Consider the following 19896-nt stretch of genomic DNA (forward strand, 5'->3'; position numbering starts at 1 on the left):
TATTTGGTTCTTTTTAGAGTTTCAATTTCCTTGGTGAAGTATTTCTGTTGGTCATTGATTTCGTTTCTGAGTTCATTGAACCGCCAATCAGAATTTTTTGCATCTTGTTGAGTTTTTTTCAGAACTGCAATCTTGAATTCTCTGTCATTTAAATGGCATATTTCTATATCTTTATTTTCTGGGGATTTTTAATTTTCTTTCTGAGTTATTTTGTCACCTTGGTTGTTCATAGTATTTGATGGATTATTTCTCCACCTAGGCATTCATGTACTCTGTTCCTTTTTTTTTAAATTGGTTACTATTTAGAATGATCTCTCTTTAGTAGGTTGATAAGAAAAGGTTTTCCTTTTGTTTTCCAGTAGGTGGTGCACAAGCCTCCTGAACTGCCCAGGCCTCATGGATCTCTGCTTTGTGGCCAAAAAAAAAAAAAAAAAATTGTCAAATTCCTGGGGAGGTGTTTTGTCTCCTCTGTGACCAGGTCACCTTAGTCTCAGGTCTCCACCCCCATGGGAGAATGTGATGTGCGATGGGGATCTGAGCCTCTGAATCGTTCCTGAAGTCTGGGTGCTACCCCAGCAGCCAGATGCATCATAGTGCTGCTTCCTCCAAAATCAGCCTGGATGGGTGGGGAGTAGGGTGGTTTGGGAGAGGCCGCTCATGCCTGTGGCTTTTTTTTTTTCTAGTAATGCTAGCAACCAAATTTCTGCTGCTTGGCCTCTATATCTCCACCCTTGTCACTGAGACCAGGTGCAGCATGTTTCTTCTCAGTTCCTGGAGTATTCACTGTTTTAGTTTCCCCTGGGTCTTGCTACTAGCTCTGGGAGGGTTTCAGAGGCACGCTTTGGAAGGGTGCAGGAGGCTATATGATTAAAGTATAAAGCGTTCTGAGCTATTAATTAACAAGAAGGTAGATTTGAAGCTACTATGGGCTATTCTTAAATATATGTCTAAAATTTATTTTTATTTTTTATTTATTTTTATTGCCTAAAGCACCTGGTTTTCCTAGGTGGTCTCTCATCCAAGTACTAACCAGGCTCGACCCTGCTTAGCTTCTGAGATCAGATGAGATCAGGCTTATTCAGGGTGGCATGGCAGTAGATTAATTTTTTTTTTTAAAGGATAGTATTGATCAGGGAGCAGTAAAAACAAAAGCATGAATACTCACGTAAATCCTTGTTTACCTTCATGCAGTGCAGGTGACTCTCCATCCTAGAGAAGGTTCAGGGAAGAGCTGGGAAATGCCCTCATGAGATGGCAGGGGATCTCATGAGCAAGTAGCTTAATAAGACAGAGACTCCGAAGTCTGAGGTAGAGAAGCAAAGAAAAAATGTGGTTCACTTCACACATTATGAATAGTGCGAACAGAGTTAATAGAGGCTCATTCAATTCACACAATACTAGGAAGTACATAATCACATATTCAGTTTGCTCAAATTTCACTTTTGTATTTTGGAAAATCCTATAGACCACGGCATGGTTCAACCCCAGATTCTTAGCCAGGTTACCGTTTTTTTAATAATAGTAAGCACCAAAGACTTATCTTCTTTAAAGCAGCTATGAACCACACAGCTCTAAAACCATTCAGAACTACTCTTTATTCCATAAACATGACAAGATTATCCTTAATAATGATGATAATAATAATAGTAATTATGGCTGACATTTTTTGAGATCTTACTATGTGGCATTCATTTTACTCCATGTTTTATGCATTAACTTATTCGAGTATTATAATATTTTTCTGTTAAATACAGTGCAGTATTAATATTATCCATTATATTGATGAGGAAAGTGTGTTACAGAGAGGATTAGATTTGACCAAGGTAAAGTAAGATTCTCTCATAGAGTCTTCTGGCTCTGGAGCATCTGTACTTAACCACTGAGCACCAGTAATTCTCTTGTTGCCTCATCTAGATCTTTATAAATGCTGGACCCTCTAACTAGATGCCCCCTGTGACACTTGCATCATTCAACTGTGCCTCACTATCTCGGCTATTACCTTACCCGCTCGCCCCCGCCCCAATTTTTGGCTTTATTGAAACATAATAAAAAATTAGTTGCTTGTATTTATATTGTACAATTCAATGAGTTTTTTTTTCAATTATAGTTGGCATACAATAATATCCTGGTTTCAATTGTACAGCATAGTGATCAGAGATCCACATATCTCTCAAAGCAATCACCCCACCAAATCTAGTACCCCTCTTTCCCCTTACATGTTTATTAAAACATTATTAACCATTTTCCCTATGCTATATTCTACATCTCCATGTCTATTCTGCAACTATCCATTTGTACCTCTTAATCTCTTTGCTTTTTTTTGCTACTATGCAACACACTCCCATCTAGTAGCCCTCAAAATATTCTCTGTATTTATGTTTATTTCTGCTTTTTTGTGGTTGTTGTTTACTTTGTTCTTTAGATTCCACATATACATGAAATCATACAATATTTGTCTTTTTCTATCCAACCCATTTCATTTCAGCGCAACACCTCCTAAGACCATCAAAGCAATATCTTTTTCCATACCCTTACTTTTAGTCTCTGTGTGTCTTTTAATCTGAAGTAAGTCTCTTGTAGGCAATATATGTAAGGGTCTTGTTTTCTTATTCATTCAGCCATTCTATCTTTTGGTTGAAGCACTTAATTCCTTTCCATTTGAGGTACTTGTTGATAGGAATGTAGTTACCACCATTCTTTATTCCTGTTTTTGATACATGTTTTTTCTTCTTAAAGAAGTCCCTCCAACATTTCCTGTAATACTGGCTTGGTGTTGATAAATTTCCTTAACTTATTTTTGTCTGGGAAACTCTTTATCTGTCCTTCAGTGCTAAATGATAGCTTTGCTGGATAAAGTTTTCTTGGTTGTAGATCCTGGGTTTTCATCAGGTCAAATATTTTGTGCCAAGCCCTTCTGTCTTGCACAATTTCTTTTGAGAAATCAGTTGCCAGTCTTATAGGTGATCCCTTGTAGGTAACTAAATGCTTTTCTCTTGCTGCTTTTAAGATTCTCTCTTTGTATTTAAGCTTTGGTATTTTAATTATGATGTGCCTTGATGTGGGCCTCTTTGGATTCCTCTTTCTTGGGATGCTCTGAGCTTCCTGGAGTTATGTCCCGGCCAGCGGGACAAAACAACGCGGGACGAGGAGGAACCTATGGAGGATGAAGGCGAGACAGGAGACACAAAGAGACGGAGGCAAGACAGTATTCTGATCAAGCCTCAAACTTTATTTTTCAGCGGGGATATTTATACAGGGCTAACAAAGGGAGGCGGGGCTAGCTGGCGGAAGACAAGCGCATTGGCTCTTGGCTGGTCCGAGTAGGCGGTGCCACACGCCCATTGGGTCTAAGGGGATGGTGTGAGGGTTATTGACAGCCTAAGGGGTGTGTGCTTAGGGGGAGGAAGTGATGAAAGTTAAGGGAAGTAGGGCTCCGCAATGTCGGAGGCAGGCAAAACACCCAGTCCTGCAACCAAGCCTCCGCGGCCCGAAGACCCGGGGCTCCCCACAGAGTTATATGTCTATTTCCTTCACCAGGCTAGGGAAGTGTTCCATTGTTATTTCTTCAAGTAGCTCTTCAACGTCTTGTTTTCCTTCAGTTACTCCTATGACATGGATATTTTTACATTTAATTGTGCTCCATAGCTCCTTAAATTATTATTATAGTCTTGGCTTCTTTTTTCTTGCCATTATGATTGAGTGTCCTTGGCTTTCCCATCCTCTATATTGGTAGTTCGATCCTCTTCTTTATCCACTCTATTTATTCCCTTTAATATCCTCTCATCTCAGATAATGTGTTCTTAATTTCTGACTGGTTTCCTTTTATAATTTCCATTTCCATTTTTACATTTTTAATCTCTTTGTTAAAGTTCTCACTGAGTTCATCTACACTTCCCCTGAGTTCATTGAGCATCTTTATAACCAGTGTTTTGAACTCTGCAACTGTTAGATTGCTCAACTCTATTATTCCCAGATCTCTGTTCTGTTCTCTCATATGTGTTCTGCTTCTTTGTCTTCCCATTTGGCTGCCTTTCTGTGTCTGTTTCTATGTACTAAGCAAAGCTCCTAAGTCTCTTGGTCTTATTAGTGTGGCTTTGTGTAGTACGTGTCTGGTGGCATAGTCCTGAGAGGGGTTCAGCTGCAGGTCAAGGTTAGCCCCAGCCTGTGCTCCTCCAGGGCCACCTGCTAAGATTCAACAAACAATCCACAGGTGCTGTGCTTAATTTGCCTCAAAAAAACATGCCAGAAACTGAGGCCAGCTGCCACAGAGTCTTGGCGCTTCTTAGCAAGGAGCACCTGACTCACCAAGGACACACTTGAATGTGGCTTGGGCGGGGCCATGAGTGGGGGCAAGTGGAGTTTCAGGGAATCTTCTGGGCAGAGCGACCTCCATTCTCTGGTTTCATGATGTCTCATCTATGGCAGCGCTGAGTCTACACACTGGGAGAGGGAAGGGCTCAACAGAGGAACAATAGATATCACTGGCATTTCTGTCTGGGAGAAAGCCTTGCCTCTGGCCCTCACTCCGACAACTCAGTGTCCCCCTGTAAGTCCCTGGTGCCCCCCAAACAGCCAACTGGGCGCTGGTGCTCAAAGCGAGCAGTTCTTTCGCTGCAAAAGTCTGCTCACAGACATAGCCCCTTTAAGAGGCATCTGCAGCAGTTGGCTGCCACTACCACAGCCTCTGTCCCACTTAGCCTCTTGGGACCAGGAAGCTTCACTTATTTGACCCCTCCTACCTTCTAGCTTTGCAGGCCTGATTAATTATTTCTCTCCCTAGTTGTGGTGCTTCTGTTCATCTAGATCCCATATGTAAAGAAACTGAGAAATAGAGAATTTAAATAACTTGCTTATGGTCACTCAGTTAGAAATTGGAAGAAACAGGATTTAATCCAGAGTCCATACTTCTAGTCACTGAGTCTCATTGTTTCTCATTACATGCTATTCTCCCTTTGAGGCACAATAATAAGAAAGTGCATTTTGACACATTCTTTATGAAAAATCACTTAGTAAAAACTTAATAAAGAAAAATATGGCACACTACGAAAATTTAGCCTTTGACTTTGTATTTTCACTTCCATTATGTGAAATGACATGTTTACGAAGTTTGCTTTTATAGAATTGTTTATAATGGCAATAGCTGGAAAAAGACCAAAACATCCATTAGTAATAAGCTGAGTTAATAAATAATGGCATATTTAGAAAATGAAAGATTATGCCACTATTAAAAAATTCAGATAATTTTTTAAGTCCTCTATGGATGGGCGTCCAAAATATTGTTAAATATAGTAGGAAAAGTATTAATGTGTACATAAGCACATGTGTGTTTGTATAGTAGCCTCTATATACGAGGCACATCTGTGTTTTTATATACTATATATTTCCTGGAAGGAATATAAGGTGGAGGAGTGAAAGGAGGGAGTGTGCTTACTGACTACATTAACATGACTTTACTATTCATTTGTTTTCAATAATATGGCTTTACTATTCTATTATCTTTATCAACATGACATTATTATACTAAAACATTTTTGCCCAAGAAGACAAAAGTGGCATATAATTTGTTCTTAGGAGCCTCTGCCAAAAACTGATGTCAATGACCATCAAATTGTTTAGCTTTTTAATAAATAACAACTAGATTTGGAGGAAGATAGTAGACTAGGTAAAAGCAGGGTTTGTATCCTCCCAGGTCAGCATTGAAATTACAACCAAATTATAAGACAATCAACATGGAGAATCGCCTGAAGTCCAGCTGATTATAACATCTACCTCTGGTAATATAAAGGGGCCACATCGAAACCAGTAGGAGGGGCAAAGTCACCAGTCAGGCTGGACCTGCACCCACGGGTGGTGTAAGATCACCGGGAGGGAGAGCGAGGCTGCAGAAGCTCCCCTGAAGGAGAGGGGGGGTCCTGGTCTCATTTGGGGGCTCCCCAGCACAGGATCCCAGCCCAGGGAAGAGGTAATTCCAATAATTCTGACTGTAGAAACCAGAGGGGAATCCGCCCATCTGGGTGAGATGGAAGGAGACTGAAACCCTAAACACCCCTTTGAAGGGTCCACACACAGGCTTTCTACCTGTGGATGCTCACCCGGGACACCAGTGGTGGGTTAGAGGCTCTTGTAGGATTCATACTCAGAAAGTCTGCATTACCTGGTGCCAGAACAAGGGCCTGAAGGGCAGCCCCCATTGTGCCTTAGTCCAGCCCCCATACTGGGCAATCTACAGACCATGCCAGCTTCCCTGTGCAGACCCCTCCCACAGGGCCATTAGGAAGTGCTGGCCTGAGGAGGTCAGGCCACCCCACCCAACCTGCAGATTGCCCAAGGCTTTTGTTGCTGGATGGCTGCCATGCCCTGCTCCGATGCAAGGCCAAGCATTTGCAGCTGGCAGCCCACGCTATGAGCCCCATTTCTGAGATAGTTTCAGGCAGATCACTACTGCCAACATGAACTTGGGCAGATCTTGGGGATCTGGGCCAGTCCTAGACAACAGCTAGTCTTGCTGTGATCTCAGACTTCTGTGGGAATGCATGAATGATTATCAAAGTTGCAGGAAGACTGATTATGCCATTGTCTTTCTAAGACTGTGGCCTACTACTCACAAACTGCCTCAGGTGGCCCATTGACAGTGAACTGCCACAGCCCTGCCCTTCTTTGCTGGATCTCTCAATCCACACAGGCAAGAGACTGGCTAATACAGGGCAGGCACTGCATAGAAATCAGTGGCAGACAGACCTCTGCTATCTTCAAGAGTTGGCAATATTGCGTCCAGAGAGAGAAGGGGTCTGTGGGACCACCTCAGATGGCAGTTGATCTCACTGTGTCTGTGACTACAGCAAGAACTCCCAGGCACAGAGTTGCAGCAAAGCTGAGGCTGTACTGGCCTGATGGCCCTTGCCTCCCTGAGATCCCACTTCACTCGAGCCACAAAGTGCCTGCAGACCATTGACAGAGAGCCTCCTGTGCCTCACTTGGCTCTGGGGTTATGCAGTCTTCGCTGGCAACAGACCTTGGCTAGCACAATGAGTGTTGTGGGCAGACCACTGCTGCTTGTACGAGCTGCAATATCTCTTGAGGGAATTGCAGGGGTCTATATTGGCCTGATGACCCTTGACTTCCTGAGCTCCTGCCTCATCTAATACACAAAGTGCCTGCCGCACATTGATAGGCAGCTGCCCATGCCCTGGGGTGGTGCATTCAGGCCCAAGGTGGGCAACAGCTGACCTTGCTACGAGTGGAAACTTGTATACAGGGAGCCACAGAGATAGTGTTGGCATGTGAACTGAAACTGCAGTGGCAGGGGAAATTTACTCTGTAGACCTAGGAGACTCCCAGCATCCCTGTGCCACCCACCATGCATAGCACTCAGAGGCTCATCCAGTTTCAGAGACTTACAGCCAACTAACAGGCAGTATCAGGCTTTAAGGAGCACTGGTCCCTCTGCTAAACTGCCATAGGTCAGAGATGGGGGATAACCGACTGCTGCCTGTAGCACTGTCTCTTCCACTTACCTATAGATCCAGCATAGGCAACAACCATCTGTGGATTGCTTTGTAGTTCCCACCGGGTATCCCTGAGCAATGAAAATCAGTGGCTGACCTTGGCCTACGCGGGTGCCCCTCCCAAGGGGCCACAAAATCAATGCATCTGGAGGCTGGCACCAGACCACAACAGAGCAACTCCTAACTAGTCCCATTAGTGGTACACAAAAAGGGTGGTTGCATCAAGTACACAGCCTGCTAAGGCAAATTCCACTCATAGGGTCAGCCTCCACACAGCAACTCTTACCCTGTGGGTGCAAGCCAATTCCCATAATTTGTCACCCGAGTGTTAAGCCAATCCACTGATCCACTAACAACAATAAAGGTTTGGCAACAACAGATAATCACACACAACCCATGCAAAGATCATGTCCAGAGCCCCTGGTATAGGGGATCAGAGAGAGTGTGCCATTGGGCCACACAGGACACCTTCAACATTAGGCCATCTGGCCAAGGCTGAGAGACAAAAAAACATTCCCAACACATAGGCACGAACACAGAGAGGCTAATAAAATGAGAAAACAAAGAAACATGCCACAAATGAGACAACAGGAGAAAACTTGAAAAAATAAGCTAAATGAAATGGAGGCAAGCAACCTACCAGAGACAGAGTTCAACATAATGGTTATAAGGATGCTCAATGAACTTATGGGGAGAACAAATGGGAACCTCAACAGCATAAGAAAGGACATAGAAACCATAAAAAAGACCCATGAAAAGTACAATAACTGAAATGAAGAATACACTAGAATGATTCAACAGTAGATTGGACAAAGCAGAAGATCGAATCAGTGAACTGGAAGACAAGGTAGCAGAATTCACCCAATCAGAACAACAAAAAGAAAAAATAATTTAGAAAAATGAGGATAGTTTATGAATGTAATGACATCTGAATCATAGGAGTACCTGAAGAGGAAGAGAGAGAGCAAGGGATTGAGAAACTATTTGAAGAAATAATGACAGAATTCCCTAACCTGGCAAAGGAATTCAACATACAAGTCCGGGAAGCACAACGAGTCTCAAACAGCAGGAACTAAAACAGACCCACACCAAGACACATCATAATTAAAATGCCAAAGGTCAAAGACAAAGAGAGAATCTTAAAAGCAGCAAGAAAAAACAACTTACAAGGTAACCCCCATATGAATGTCTGCTGATTTTTCAATGGAAACTTTGCAGGCCAGAAGGGACTGGCAAGAAATATTCAAAGTCATGAAAAACAAAAATCTACGACCACAAATACTCTGCCCAGAAAGGTTTTTGATTAAAATGGAATGTGAGATAAAGAGCTTTCTAGACAGGAAAAACTTAAGGAATTTATCTCCAACAAGCCAGTATTACAAGAAATGATAAAGGGACTTCTGTAAAAAGAGAAGGTGTAAAAAAGAAAAAAGAAATAACAAATACAAATGACAAAATGGCAGTAATTATGTACCTATCAGTAATCACTTTAAATGTAAATGAATTAAATGCTCCAATCAAAAGATGTTGGGTAGCGGAATGGATAAGAAAATGACTCATGCATATGCTGTCTACAAGAGACCCACTTCAGATCAAATGACACTCACGGACTGAAAGTAAAGAGATAAAAAAAAATGGAAATGAAAAAAAACCCAGGATGGTGATACTTATATCAGATAAAATAGACTTTAAAACAAAGGCTATAATAAGAGACAAAAAAAAAAAAAAAAAAGGGGGGATTACATAGTGAAAAAAGGAATTGATAAATCAAAAGAACATAATCCTAGTAAACATATACACACCCAGCATAGGAGCACCTACATACATAAAGCAATTGACTGACATAAAAGGAAAGATCAACAATAATGCATTCATAGTAAAAGACTGAACACCTCATTGACACCAATGGACAGATCTTCCAGGCAAAGAATCAACAAGGAAACAATGGGCCTAAAAGACACACTAGACCAGATGGATTAATAGATATTTTCAGAGCATTTTACCCCAAAGCAGCAAAATATACATTCTTCTCAAGTGCGTATGGAACATTTTCAAGGATAGACCACATGTTAGGACACAACACAAGTCTCAATAAATTTAAGAAGATTGAAATCATATCAACAGTCTTCTCTGATCAAAATGGTGTGAAACTAGAAATCAATTGCAAGAGAAAAAAAAGAAAAATACACAAACACATGGAGGCTAAATAACATGCTACTAAACAATGAATGGGTTATCAATGAGATCAAGGGCTTGGGCTATAACTATTCTTAGTTTTTTGAGGAAACTCAGTACTGTTCTCCACAGTGGTTGTACCAATTTGCATTTTTATCAGCAGGGTTGGAGGGTTCTTTTTTCTCTAAATTCTCTCCAACACAGGTTATTACTTGTCTTGTTTATAATAACCATTCTGACAGGTGTAGGGTGGTATCTCATTGTGGTTTTGATGTGCATTTTCCTAATAGCTAGTGAAGTTGAGCATCCTTTAATATGTTTGTTGACCATTTATTTGTATGTCTTCTTGGGAGAAGTGTATGCCCATTTTTAAATTGGATTATTTGGTTTTTGTTGTTGTTGCAGTTGTCATTATTGTTCTTCGTATATTTTGGATACTGAGCCCTTATCAGAGGCGTTGCTTGCAAATATGTTTTCCCATTCGGTTGGTTGTCTCTTTACCTTGTTGACAGTTTCTTTTGCTGAGCAGAAGCTTTTTAGATTGATGTAGTCCCATTCATTTATTTTAGCTTTTACTTCCCATGCTTTTGAGGTCAAATTCATAAAATCCTCTTTAAGTACAAGGTCCTTGAGTTTAGTTCCTGTTTTCTTCTATGCATTTTATTGTTTCAGGTCTTATATTTAGGTCCTTAATCCATTTTGAGTTAATTTTGGTGTGTGGTGATAGACATCAGTCTAGGTTCATTCTTTTGCAGGTAGTTTTCCAGTTCTCCCAGCACCATCTATTGAAGAGGCTTTCTTTTCTCCACTGCATGTTTTTGTTTCTGTTTTTTATCAAAAATTATTTGCTCATATAAATATGGGTTTACTTCTGGACTCTCAATTCTATTCCACTGGTCCGTGTGCCTGTTTTGCTGCCAATACCATGTCATTTTGATTACTGTTGCTTTGTAGTATAATTTGAAGTCAGGCAGAGTGATGTGTCTAGCCTCATTCTTTTTTCTGAGGATGGCTTTGGCAATTCGGGGGTCTTTTGTGTTTCCATACAAATCTGACAATTTTTTGTTCCATTTCTTTAAAAGATGCTGATGGGATTTTGATGGGGATTGCATTAAATCTGTATAATGCTTTAGATAATATGGTCATTTTAACTATGTTGATTCTTCCAATCCAAGAACATGGAATATCTTTCCATTTCTTTATATCTTCTTTGATTTCTTTTAATAGGGTCTTGTAGTTTTCGTTATATAGGTCCTTCACAAGTTTCATTAGATTTATTCTTAGGTACTTTATTCTTTTTGAGGTAATCACAAAAGCAATTATTTTTTCCAATTCTTTTTCTGACAATTCATTATTAGAGTATAGCAATGCTATGGAATTTTTGAACATTGATTTTATATCCAGAAACTTTACTGTGTTTGTTTACTGTTTCTAGTAATGTTCTTTGTGAAGTCTTTAGAAACATGTCATCTGCAAATCATGTCATCTGCAAATAGTGACAGTTTGACTTCTTCATTTCCTATATGGATGCCGTTTAAATCTTTCTCTTGCCTGATTGCACTCACTAGGACATCCAATGTTATATTGAATAAGAGTGGCGATAGTGGACAGCCTTGTCTTGTTCCTGATCTTAGAAGGAAGGCTTTTAGTTTTTCATCATTAAGTATAATGTTGGCTGAGGGCTTGTCATATATGGCCTTTATTATGTTAAGGTACTTTCCTTCTATACCGATTTTATGAAGTGTTTTGATCATAAATCGGCTCTCTATCTCGTCGAAGGCTTTTCCTGCACCTATTGATGTGATCATATGATTCTTATTTTTTAATTTGTTTACATAGTGTATCGCATTAATAGATTTGTGTGTGATGAACTATCCCTGTGCCTCTGGGCTAGATGATGCCTACTTGATTGTGATGTATAATCTTTTTAATACTTTTTAATAATTTGCTTCGCTTGTATCTTATTTAGGATTTTCGCATCTGTGTTGATGAGATTTATTGGACTGTAATTTCCTTTTTTTGTGTTAACTTTACCAGGTTTTGGTATCAGAGTAATATTGGCCTCATAAAACAAGTTAGGAAGTATTATCTCCTCTTCGATTATTTGGAAGACTGAGGAAAATAGGTATTAAATCTTTGAATGTTTGGTAGAATGTTTGGTGAAGTCATCTGGTCCTGGACTTTTACTTTTTGGTAAGTTTTTGATGATTGTTTCAATTTCCATACTGCTGATCGGTCTATTTAAATTTTCCAGTTCTTCTTGATTTAGTCTAGGAAGGTTGTAATTTTCTAAGTACTGGTCTATTTCTTCTAGGTTATTAAATTTGGTGTCATATACTTTTTCATAGTATTCTTGTATGATCCTTTGTGTTTCTGCGATGTCAGTCGTAATTTCCTCTCTTTTACCACTGGTTTTGTTTATTTGTGTCCTTTCTCTTTTTTCTTTAGTGAGTCTAGCCAGAGGTTTGTCAATTTTATTAACCTTCTCAAAGAACCCACTCTTTGTTGCATTTATTTTTTCTATCACTTTTTTGTTTTCAATTTCATTTATTTCTACTTTAATTTTGATGATTTCTTTCCTTCTGCTGACTTTAGGCTTCATTTGTTCTTCCTTTTCTAGTTTTTGAAGATGAAGTGTTTATTTGAACTTGTTCTTATTTTTGGAGATAGGCCTGTAATGTATGAACTTTTCTCTTATGACCGTTTTTGCCATGTCCCCAAAATTCTGATATGTTGTACTATCATTATCATTCATTACTATGTATTTCTTGATCTTTCTTTTTATTTCTTCTCTGACCCAGTAGCATGTTGTTTAATCTCTATGTATTTGTGGTTCTTTCTCCTTTCTTTTTACAGTTGATCTCTAGTTTCAAAGCATTATGATCAGAGAATATGGTTGGTATGATTTCAACTCTCTTACATTTGTTGAGGTTATCTCTGTGTCCCAGTATGTGGTCAATTCTTGAGAATCTTGCATTTGACTAGAAAAGAATGTATAAGCAGCTATTTTGGGATGGAAGATTCTGTACATGTCAATTGTGTCCAGTTGGTCTAATGTTTCATTTAAGGAAGTTATTTCCTTGATTTTCTGTTTGAATGATCTGTCCATATCTGACAGTGGCGTATTTCAGTCCCCTACTACGATATTGTTTTGGTCTATTTCTCCCTTTAGTTCTGTTAGTAATTGCTTTACATATTTCGGGGCTCTCTGATTGGGAGCATAGATATTAATAAATGTTATGTCTTCTTGGTTCATGATTCCCTTTATTATTATGAAATGTCCCTCAGTATCTTTATCTTTTTTTTTTTAAATTTTGAAGTCTATTTTCTCTGAATGCCATTTGCTTGAAATATCATTTTCCACCCTTTTACTTTGAGTCTATATTTGTCTTTGGAGCTGAGATGTGTCTCCTAGAGGCAGCGTGTGGTTAGGTTTTGTTTTTTGATCCAATCTGCAACTCTGTGCCTTTTTATTGGTGAGTTCAGTCTATTTACATTTAGGGTGATTATTGAATTATGAGGTCTTCTTATAGCCATTTTGTCTTTTGCTTTCTGGTAGCTCGATGTTTCCATTGCTTCCTTGTTCTTGTGTTTCTGTTTTCTTTATTTTGGTTGGCTTTTGTGGATTTTCCCTCTTGTCCTTCTTATTTTCTGAATCTTTGGCGGGTAGTTACCATTCCGAATATGTAAAGGATAGTTATATATACAATTGTCTCTTTTCTTCTGTGTGCGTCTTATCTCCATTCCTCTTTCTAAATTTGGATCTTTGAATCCTCTCCTTTTCGGTCATTGTTGTCTGACTTTGTCCCTATGTATGCTGAATGTTCATTACTTTCTTGCTATAGCAAATCTCTTCTTATTGTTTAAGCTTACAGTTTCTTGTTCTTAGTAAGGGTTGCACTCCTTTGCTTCTATCAGCCTGCTAGTCACCTTATGCCTAATTATGCATTTTTTTATGTCATTTTGTTTCAGGTTAACTGACCCCTTTTAGTATTTTCTGTAATGCAGGCCTCGTAGTGGAGAATTCTCTCATTTTTGTATGTCTGGAAAGATTTTCATTTCTCCTTCATATCTAAAGGAAATCTTAGCTGGATACATTATTCTTGGCTGGTAGTTCCTTTCATTTAATAAATAGTTTGAATATTTGACTCCACTCCTTTCTGGGTTGCAAGGATTTTGCTGAGAATTCTGACGATAATCTAATGGATTTTCCTTTATTGGTTCCTGTCTTCTTTTCCCTGGCTGCCCTGAGAATTCTTTCTTTGTCATTCATTATTGATAATTGTAATACAATATGTCTTGGTGAAAGCCTTTTTGGGTTGATATAATTGAGTGTTCTGGTGACTTCTTGAATTTCAAGCTCCAGCTCATTTCTTAGTTTTGGGAAATTCCCGTCAACTGTTCGTCTGAAAATGCTTTCTAGTCCCTGCTACTTTCCCTTCCTTTCAAGAATTCCCATTATTCTTGTTTCCTCTCCTGATGGTATCAGCTAGTTCTTGTATCTCTATTTCATTATTCTTCATTCTTTGGTTTCTCTCTTCTTCCTTCTGATTTATTTCTAGATTTCTGTCTTCGATATCACCGATTCTTTCCTCCATTTGGTCCACTCTATTTCTCACGCTTACTATTTTATTTTTCAACTCTATCAGTGTGTTCTTTATCTTCAGAAGTTCTATTCTGTTCTTTTTGAGGGTTTCAATCTCCTTGCTAAAGAACTCATTCTGCTCATATAGTTGTTTTTTCAGTTCTTGAAATTGTTGATATGAATTGTTTGGGGTCTCACTGAGTTTTCTAGATGTACCATCCTGAATTTTCTGTCATTTTAGCTGCATATTTCTATGTCTGTAAGCTTATTTTCTGGAGATTTTTCTCTTTCTTTCTGAGATGCCTTGTCACCTTGGTTGTTCATGTGTTTATTGGACTATTTCTCCACCTGGGCACCAATGGAAATGTATTCCTCTTTTTTTCCAGAAAGAAGATTTATTATATAAAAGTCTCACTAGCCTGTTGCAAAGAAGGTGTTTTTCTTTAGTTTTCCAGTAGGTGGCATCCAATTAGGCTTTATATAAAGCCTAATAATGCCTTTTTTTTTCTTATATATGTTTAATCATGCTCACTACTCTCAGTCTCAGTCCCTGTCAATGTTAGCGATTGTTTTGGTAGTGTTTGCTCAGAAATCTCTGGGGCTTCGCAATGTTCAATCTCAGAGGGTACGAGAGGCAGGGCTCTCTGGATCGAGGGATAGGGGCTGTGGCTCAGCCTCAGTTTTGCAACCGCAGCTGTAAAAATCAACTGTTGTTTCTCTGCTGTCCCTGCTTCTTTGCTTTCTGCCCTGATGACTGGGCATTGCCCGTGGCGGCATAGAGCTTACAGCTCTCTCAGGCAGGCATGTTTAGGGAACTCACCGCACCATCTCCCCAATCCCCTCTTTCTACAAGGAGCTCCAGCTGCGAGAGGCAGCTTCTTTATTTCTCCCAGTCCACCACCTGACACCCAGTGGTTCTGACCTGTGATAGCTCTTATGCACAGATCCCATGCTCAGACATGCTGGCGTGCAGTCTTGGTATTTTTTGTTGAATTTTAGATGTTCGGCTTATTGTTGTTTCAAGGGAAGTGATCTGGGTGCGTTTCTCACTCTGCCATGTCTCTGAAGTCACTTCTGGCTCTGTCCATTTTTTAATTGAATTATTCGAGTTCTTTTTTTTTTACTGAGCTGTATGAATTCTTTATAAATTTTGAATAATAGCTCCTTATTAGATATATCACTAGTAAATATCCTCTCCTAATCAGTAGCTTGTCTTTTTGTTTTGTTGATGGTTTCTGTTGCTGTGCAAAAACATTTTTTAGTTGGATGGCCCATTTGTTTATTTATTTTTTTATCCCTTGCCGAAGTAGATATAGCAGAAAAAAATATTACTAAGAGCAATGTCAGAGACTTTTCTGACTTTTGTTTTTAAGGAGTTTCATGGTTTGGAGTCTTACATTTAAGTTTTTGATCCATTTTGAGTTTATTCTTGTATACTGTGTAAGAAGATAGCCCTGTTTCACTTTTTTTTTTTTGCACAGTCTAGTCTTCTCAGCACCACTTATTGAATAGAAGTCTTTACCTCATTGTATATTCTTGCCTCCTTTGTCATAGATTAAATGACTGTATGAGCATAAATTTATTTCTGGGCTCTATTCTGCTCCACTGTTCTACATGTCTGTTTTTATGCCAGTACCATGCTGTTATGATTACTATTGATTTGTAGTATAGTTTGATATCAGATAGTGTGGTACCTCCAACTTTATTCTTCTTTCTCAAAATCGAAGTGGTTATTCGAGATCTTCTATAATTCCATATTAATTTTAGGGTTATTTGTTTTAGTTCTGTAAAAAAAATGTCATTTCATTGCATTGGGATTGCATTGTTTTTGATATATGAACATTTTAACAACATTAATTCTTCCTATCTAAGAGCATAGTTTCTGCTTTCATTTATTTGTATCTTTTTAAATTTCTTTCTTCAATGTCTCATAATTTTCTGAGTGCAGGTCTTCTACCTCCTTGGTTAAGTTTATTCCTAAGTATTTTATTGTTTTTGATGCAATCATAAATGTGATTGTTTTCTTAATTTTCCTTTCTGATAATTTTATATTGGTGTGCAGAAATTCAATCAATTTCTGAATATTAATTTTGTATCTTAATACTTTACTGAATTCATTGATCAGTTCTAACAGTTTTTTGGTGGAATCTTTAGGGTTCTTTGTATAAACTATCTTGTCATCTGCAAATAATGACAATTTTACTTCTTTCCATTTTATGTTTTTTAATTTTTTTGTCTGATTGCTTTGATTAGGACTTTCAATACTAGGTTGAATAAAAGTGGTTAAAGTGGACAACCTTGTTTATAATCTTAAGAAAAATGCTTGTAGCGATTCTCTATTGAGTATGATGTTAGCTGTAGGTTTGTCATATATGACCTTAATTACGTTGAGGGATGTTTCATTTGTTCCCACTTTGCCAAGAGTTTTTATCGTTAATGGATGCTGGATTTTGTCAAATGCTATTTCTGTGTTTATTGATATAATCATATGATTTTATCCAATTTGTTTATGTGCTGTATCATGTAATTGATTTGCAGATATTGAAGTAACCTTGCATCCCAGGAATAAATACCACTCTATCATGATGTATGACCTTTTTTATGTGTTGCTGAATTCAGTTTGCTAATATTTTGTTTGTTGAGGATTTTTGCATCTATGTTTATCATGAATATTGACATAATTTTTTTTTTTTTTGTAATGTCTGTTTGGTTTTGGAATCGGGATAATTGTGGCCTCATAGAGTAAGTTAGGAAACTTTCCTCCTCTTGAAGTTTTTGAAATAGTTTGAGAAGAACAGGTGTTAATTCTTCTTTGAATGTTTGGTAAAATTTCCCCGTGAAGCCATTCAGTCCAAGACTTTTGTTTGTTGGGAGTTTTTCCATTACTGATATGATTTTGTTAGTAGTAGTCAGTTCAGATTTCCTGTTTCTTCTTAATTTGATCTTGGAAGATTGTATGTTTCAAGGAATGTATTCATTTCTTCCAGATTGTTCCATTTGTTGGTATATAACTATTCATACTATTTCTTTATAATCTTTTGTATTTCTGTGGTGTCAGTTGTCACTTCTCTTCTTTCATTTATGATTTTATTTATTTGGGTTCCCCCCCCCCATTTTTTTCCTTTGATGACTCTGCTTAAAGATTTATCAATTTTGCTTTTCTTTTCAAAGAATCAGTTCTTGGTTTCATTGATTGACTGTATTGATTGTTTAGAGTCTATTTCATTTATCCACTCTGATCTTTATTATGTCCTTCTTTCTACTCATTTTAGGCTTTGTTTGCTGTTCTTCTCATGTCCTTAAGAGTAAACTGAGATTGTTTCATTGAGATTTTTCTTGTTTCTTGAGGTAGACCTGTATTGCTATAAATTTCCCTCTTAGGACTACTTCTTTTGTGTTCCATAGATTTTGAGTCATTGTGTTCTTTGGGGTTTAATGCTCTGAAAATATTCATTAAATTTTTCTGATTTAGTGTTATTTAAGATTACTGTTTCCTTGTTGATTTTCTGTCTGGAAGACCTATTCCTTGATGTCAATGGGGTGTTAAAGTTTCCTACCATGACTATATTACTGCCGATCGCTCCTTTATGTCAATCAGTATTTGCTTTATATATTTAGGTGCTTCTATATTGGGTGCATTAATGTTTACTCAGGTTATATGCTCTTTGTGGATTAATCCCTTTATCATTTTGTCCTTTGTTTTAAAGTTTATTTTGTCTCATATAAGTATTGCTACTCCAGCTTTTTTTCATTTCCATTTGCATGAAATATCTTTTTCCATCTCTTTACTTTTAGTCTGTGTGTGTTTTTTGATCTGAAGTGGATCTCTTGTAGACAGCATATGTAGAGATCTTGTTTTCTTATCCATTCAACTACCCTATGTTTTTGACTGGAGGATTTACTCCATTTACATTTAAAGTGATTATTAATAGGTACATAGTTATTACCATTCTGTTATTCATATTTATGGGTTTTTTTTTCTTCCTTTTCTTTTTCTTAAAGTAGTTTCTTTAACATTTCTTGTAATACTACTAGCTTGGTGGTGATGAATTCCTTCAGTATTTTCCTGTCTGGAAACTTCTTATCTCACCTTTAATTTTGATTGATAGCTTTGCTGGGTAGAGTAGTATTGTTTGTAGGTCTTTGCTTTTCATCATTTTAAATATTTGGTGCCAATCCTTTCTGACTTGCAAAGTTTCTACTGAGAAATCAGCTGACAGACTTATGGAAGCCCCTTTGTAAGTAACTATCTGTTATTCTCGTGCAGCTTTCATAATTTTCTCCTTGTCTTTAACCTTTGCCATTTTAATTATAATGTGTCTTCATGTGGGTCTTTATAGGTTCACCTCATTTGGGACTCTGTGTTTCCTGGAGATATATATATATATATATATATATATATATATATATATATATATATATATATATATATATATGTGTGTGTGTGTGTGTGTGTGTGTGTGTGTGTAATTTCTTCACCATATTAGGAAAGTTTTCAGTCATCATTTTCTCAGGTAAGTTCTCAATCCCTTGCTCTCTCTTTTCCTTCTGGTACTCCTTCTGGTACTCCTATGATGCAAGTATTGTTATGGTTAATGTTGTCCAAGGAATCCCTTAAATGATCCTCATTTTTTCAAAATTCTTTTTTCTTTTTGCTGTTTGCTGATTGGATATTTTCTACTATCTTTGTCTTCCAAATTGCTGATTCAGTCTTCCACTTCATCTAATTTATTGTTGACTCCTTCTAGTGTATTCTTAATTTGTTATTGTATTCTTTATTTCTGATTTTTAAAAATGATTTCTATGTTCTTATTAATGCTTACTATGTCTTTATTGAAGTTCTCACTAAGATAATCTATTCTTCACCTAAGTTCATTGATCATCCTTATAACCAGTGTTTTGAACTCTGTATCTGATAGGTTAATTGCCCCCATTTTATTCAGTTCTTTTTCTGATGTTTTCTTTTGTTCTTTTATTTGAGACATGTTTCTTTGTTTTCTCTTTTGGCTGCCTCTCTATTTTTGTTTCTATCAATTAGGTAAATCTGCTACCTACCTCTCCTAGTCTTAGCCATGTGGCCTTATGTAGCAGGTGTCCTATGTGGCCCAGTGGTGCAGTTTCTCTGACCATCTGCACCAGGTGATCCAGGAGCAACTCTTGAGTGTTTGTGTACGTCTTCTTGTTGTATTTAAGCCTTGATTGTTGTTGGCACATCAGTGAGTAAGATTGTCTCTCAGGCTGTGAAGATTGGCCATGCCCACAATGTATGAGCTATTGTTTGAGAGCTGACCCCATGGAATGCAGTTCACCCCAGCAGATTTGTGTCCCTGCTGAGACTATTCTTTGGGTGTACCACTTTTGGGGCTAATAAGGTGAAGTCTAATGCCAACTTATGAGTGTGTTGTTTCTGAAGCCCCTTGAGAGGGGCTCCCATTCAGGCCAAAGTTAGCTGCTGCCTGTGTCCAGCCCAGTGCTACCTGGAAGAGCTATAAAGCTATCTGCGCTTGGTCTCTGCCTAAGCAGGACCTTAAAATATTGGGAGAGGTCATATGGTGAACAGAGGTTGATCGCCACCAGTACCACAGCCCTGGGGCAGCTCAGCAAAAGGCCCAGGCCCCCTGAGGCTGCCTG

General features: G+C 38.1%; 1 protein-coding gene and 1 pseudogene across 1 annotated transcript in view; one reads left to right on the forward strand and one right to left on the reverse strand.

Moving 5' to 3' along the window:
• The window catches only part of LOC120584304 (olfactory receptor 10J3-like), a 168134-nt gene that overhangs the window by 97858 nt on the left and 50380 nt on the right, over positions 1 to 19896 (forward strand).
• LOC120584315 (uncharacterized) lies at positions 982 to 1100 on the reverse strand (annotated as a pseudogene).

This window comes from Pteropus medius, unplaced genomic scaffold (genome assembly GCF_902729225.1).
Source record: "Pteropus medius unplaced genomic scaffold, Ma_sr-lr_union100, whole genome shotgun sequence".
NCBI classification, from domain to species: Eukaryota; Metazoa; Chordata; class Mammalia; order Chiroptera; family Pteropodidae; genus Pteropus; species Pteropus medius.